This window comes from Pantherophis guttatus, chromosome 15 (assembly GCF_059756535.1).
Source record: "Pantherophis guttatus breed Tessera chromosome 15, ASM5975653v1, whole genome shotgun sequence".
In the NCBI taxonomy this organism is placed as follows: Eukaryota; Metazoa; Chordata; class Lepidosauria; order Squamata; family Colubridae; genus Pantherophis; species Pantherophis guttatus.
The window spans coordinates 17,232,846-17,238,291 of record NC_142077.1 but is presented as its reverse complement, the minus strand read 5'-3'; positions in this window follow the sequence as shown (position 1 = coordinate 17,238,291).

The window sequence follows — 5,446 nt, the reverse complement described above, 5'->3', positions numbered from 1 at the left end:
ATGCACTGCATTTCATTGGTCCACTAATTTAGTCAGTTTTGTCAAAAAACGAAATAACCTTTATTTATTATCTGTTTTTTGATCCTGCATTAGTCCTAGTAAGTCATTCATATCTAGACTGAATAACAAGGGTTCAAATATTTCCCTTCCCCCTTGGTAAGCATAGATCCTTCTTCTCATGGCCCCATTGAGACCAAACCTCAATTTTCTGTTTATTGAGTCAAATGCTGCATTAAAATCTAGAAAGCAGCAAACCTTGTTTTACCTCACTGATATAGATTAGATATTTCAAGACAAACTTGTTGCCAATATTAGATTATTAACTTATGCATTATTTCTTACAAAATTTATATAGCATTTAACTCTACCTAAAACCTTCTACAAGAAATGAATTTTTCTAAAGTTTAACTAAGAGGATAATGGCATAAATTTTAGCCACAATACTAGTCTATTTGGCCTATAATTGCTAGAGTAATTTTTATTCCAATTTTTAGATGGATAAAATGCTACTATTGCCAACTTCAGTCCGACTAGATAGGGCAGGCATTATTTATCTGTGAAAATGAAGATGCCAATAGAGGCCCCAACAACCAGGGATATTTTTTGATCAGTTAAATTCTAGTTGTTAGAATATCTTCTCCAGGGAAGCTATTGCTTGTATTTCAGGCCTTTTATGATTAATCTCAACATGAACATAATGGGGTAAAATATTGATGTTTTTGTTAATATAGAGAAAAGCAGTTCTTGAATTCCATGGAGAAGATATGATTGCATCTATTGCTCACCCACCACCACCCACCCCTCACTTTACCAGAAGGAGAAAAACACACACAAACCTGTGGGACTTTGTAGGTGCCTCCTAATGTTGACATCTGGATGGAGATCTCCCTCCTGGCTCCATCAAGAAGAGCCAGGAGGTTCTCCTTCCTTCCACAGCTATAGTTGGGGACATTGGCTTCTCCAGTGGAGAGCATGTCCAGCAAGGCATCTGAAGTGCGGAAAGTGCTCAAATAGTTGTTGTGGATGTTGTAGCCAAGTGTGAGGTTGTGTAAGAGATGGGAATTCTTGTTGACCAGTTGAATGTTGAAAATGTATAGTAAGCAATGAACAAATTCATAATCAGTCCTATTGAAAAAAAAGTTATTATAATCAACAGCCACAACAAATACTTCTGTTATATGTAATATATATAATCCTCCACAAGCCTACTGAGCCTTAAACCAACATTGATCCAAAACCAATGATCAGTTACACAAATACGGAAATGGGCTGAGGTACAGCAACTACAACTGATTCCACGACTACTTTAAATAAAATTCATTATCCAAGTGATAAATTAAGGATTGAACTGAGAGAGGAAAATAATCTGCAGCCCTTTCAGCTTTTTTCCAGACCCCTTTTTGAGTCTCTTTCACAAAATCAGCCCATAGAGAGAAGCCATGGAAATCAAAATCATTCAGGAAATTAGACATATTCCCCAATATAGGAATAAATGGGAAAAAAATAGAAAAGAAGGAGAGTGTTAGAATGGAGGGAGTGCAACTCCATCACCCTGAATGACTTACGGATCACGGAAAACAAACTGAAGAGAAGGAGCCACGTTGAAAAGCAACTTTGTATGCATTATTTCCCTTCCACTGGTGACTATACCGATTAGATGGTCTCCTGGGCTGTAGTAGCTCCATGGTTTTCCATCCTGGTTCTCCAAACTCAGAGGGCATTTCATTCTCAGCTTCCCAGAGACTGGATGGGACAAAAGCAGCATCAGAGGCAGAAGCCGGAGGTTCATAATTCATGGCGTGAATCAATGAATCCCTTTCCTGTTTCTAAAGAAGAATTGGAAGAATTCAAAGGACTCTCATAAAGTGGAATATGATCCAGTTGCTTTCCGTCTTCAAAGACAGAGAAACACTCAGCTTCACCTGGAAAGGAGAGAGACATACATTCAAGAGCACAGACTCTGCCTGTCCCCAAACTCCATATTTCTCTGCCCAAAGTCTCCCCTGGGGGATTCGGCCAAAGAGCAGAGCTGAAACTTTTACCATAATTCTCCCTCTCAGGAGGGATCCTGGATAATTCAAGTAGTTCTTGGATTCAAAGATTGTTGGGAAATTCTCTGGAGGGAAATGAAAGGGAAATAATCCCCATGTGATTCATAATAACAGGGGCAGAGATGGAATTAAATCAGTCATCTAGAATTGAGACGTTTGGGAGCTCATGCTTCAAAGTGGCCCCAGAGGGAATACACGGCACCTGTGGCTGAAGAAATGTGACATTTCCCCCCAAAAGACTTGGAGTTAAGAGGGAGGCTCCTCTAGATTCCCTTTAGCAGCCCTTAAGACAGCTATAGGGACCCCATCCATAACAGACCGTCTACCTGGGAAGATCCAGGCCTCTTGGGTAAAAAGGCAAAATGGGATCTTTGGGCTCTCTGGATGCAACTGGATCTTCCCCCACTGGATCCCGTCTAAAAGAGGGTCCTGTGATTTGGGGCTCAGCTCCATTAGGCTATTAGAAATGGTGTCTGCATTTAAAAACCCAGGCAGAGAATTTCTCCCCTTTCTCTGCCCTTAAAAATCATCAAACGAGACTTTGGAGCCCAGAAAAAGAGGTCTGGACCTGTGCAGCAGAAACACAGGGAGCTGAGAGAGGGATGTCGCCACAACAACAGCAACACACACACACACACCAGCACCTCAACACAAAGGGAATCGAACTGGAGGCTGAGCAAGAGCTGCATCAGTGAGTCTTGCTCAGTCCTCTAGCTTAGTTGAGCTTCCATAGGAAGAAGCAGTCTACCACAAAAGAGCCAGGCCTTCTGGGCCAAAAGGGGAGAAATTAGGAGCCTTGGGGGTCTTGGGGTGGCCTTGGGCTGGGTAGAAAAGATGGAGGAGGGGAGCTTTGATAGGATCCCAAGGGAGGCCTCTCATCTCCTTGGGGTTCTACTGGCTGGATGATGTCACCCCTCCAGCTCAACTGTCAGTCAACTGTCAATCATCTGAGAGAAGATGGCTTTCATAGTCTTCTGGGCTCTTCCCAATTGTGTAGCCAACTTCTGAGAGGGCTGGGAAATTTCAGGGGTGGGAACAGCCGTTTCTTGTCTTCTTAGGAAAGGGAAACTGTCCACAACGTTTTTTTTCAGGACAGTTTTATCTTTAATCCTTTATTGGCACTAAGAGCCTCGTTTGATTACTTTCCATATGATGAGGATCACACAGCATCTTTAACCAGTGGTGGGATTCAAATTTTTTAACAACCGGTTCTGTGGGTGTGGCTTATTTGTGGGCGTGGCTTGGTGGTCATGTGACCAGCTGGGTGTAGCTAGTTGGTCATGTGACTGGGTGGGCGTGGCTATGTGCATAGGGGCTACTCAGAGGGCTGAAAAAAGTGATTTCTGACTGGTCCTCGCACTATTCACTGGTCCTCGCACTTACGACTGTTCACACATTTATGCCCGTTGCAGCATTCTTTTTTTTTTTAATCTTATACATCCAACAAACATTAAATCAACGCGAGAAGGAAATAAACTTATCCCATTACATATATAGGATAACCTACAAAAGTCTATTACATATACCAATTGACATGCTTATCCAATACCTCTATTTGTAGCTCGATTTGACATCCAATTATACCATTGATTCCAAGATATATAATAATCTGTGTCCCCCCGTCCTTTCAGTAACATAGTAAGCCGATGTGATTCCGCACAATTCGTTATTTTCTGAATTACTACTTGTTCGGGTGGGCTGACCTCCATCTTCCAGTATTGGGCCCATGCCAATCTTGCAGCTGTTGTTATATGCAGCAGCAGGTACCATGTTGTTCTGTTAACATTTTCGGGTCTTATCCCTAATAAAAATACCTCAGGACGCAATTGTATACGCTGCCCCAACATCTCATTAAGCCACTTCAGAATATTCTTCCAAAATTTCATTGCCTCTCGACAGGTCCACCATTGGTGGAAATATGTGCCTTCTTTAACGCAACATTTCCAACAGACTGAGGGTGTTCCAGGGAACATTTTGGCGAGTCTGGCCATCGGTATGCCATTTTATATATATTTTCTTTATATCCTATTGACCGGGTTAGTTTCATATTCTTAGTCCAGATTTCGTTCCACCTCTCAGGCTCTATTGAATAACCTAAATTCTTCTCCCAGGCATGAACCGAAGTCTTCGCACCTTCCTCACCTACCTCCATAGCCATAAAGAATTTATAACATTTAGATAACACCTTTTCATCCACCCCCAATAATATTCTATCCAAAATCTGCACCTCTCGGCTAATCCCTAGTCTCTGTCTATCTCTCATATACTTACTGCTAATTTGCATGTACATCCACCAGCCTACGTTCACTCCTTGTTCCTGAAGTAACAATTTAGTTTTTAACTTCCCATTCATATCTAATATTTCTTTGTAAGTCAATTTTTTCTCCGGATTATACAGACTCGGATAGATCACAGCTTCCACAGGTGAAACCCAGAGTGGTACCTTATTATAATATGTTTTCCTAATTTCCATCCAACTCTCAATCAGGACTCCTCGCAGGTGATGTTTCGTAAAATATGCTGGGGGTTTGCCTCTCTCCCACCATAGGTAGGCATGCCACCCCTGTTGGAGATCATGACCTTCGATTGCTAACAGACGTCTCCTCTGTAGTGTAATCCACTCACGGATCCAAACCAAAACTGCCGAATTATAGTAGTACTTCCAATTTGGGACCCCCAACCCGCCTTGTTCTTTCGGTTTCTGCACTGTTTTCAACTTAATTCGAGGCTTCTTGCCCTGCCAAATAAATCTATTTGTAGCCCTGTCCAGGTTCCTAAAAACAGTTTTATCTAGTCTAACTGGGGCCGTTTGAAAGAGAAATACCATTCTGGGCACTACGTGGGTCTTGATTAAGCCTTAATAAAGACACGATTGTGTGTTTTTGTATCGAATGTCACTTCACTATTTGGGAAGGAGGCTTCCAAATAAATTTATAGACGGTCCTCATCTTACGACACAATGGAGCCCAGAATTTTATGTTGCTAAATAAGGCAGTCATTAAGTGAGTTTTGCCCCAATTTACGACCTTTCTTGCCACTGTTGTTAAGTGAATCACCTCAGTTGTTAAGTTAGCAACATGGTCATTAAGCAAATCTGGCTTCCCATTGACTTTGCTTGCCAGAAGGTCCCCAAAGGCCATCACCTGAGTCCGAGACACTACGACCGTCATAAATTTGAGACAGTTACCAAGCATCTGAGTTTTGATCCTGTGACCATGGGGATACTGCAATAATTATAAGCGTGAAAAAGGGTCATAAGTCCTTTTTTAGTGTCCTCCTAACTTTGAACCATCACTAAAAGAACCGTTGTAAGTCGAGGTCCCTTTGTTCTTTGTCCAGCGCTGTTTCAGCAGAGACACAACTGTCCTCGCAGCTGCCTTCTGCCTCAGTCGGAG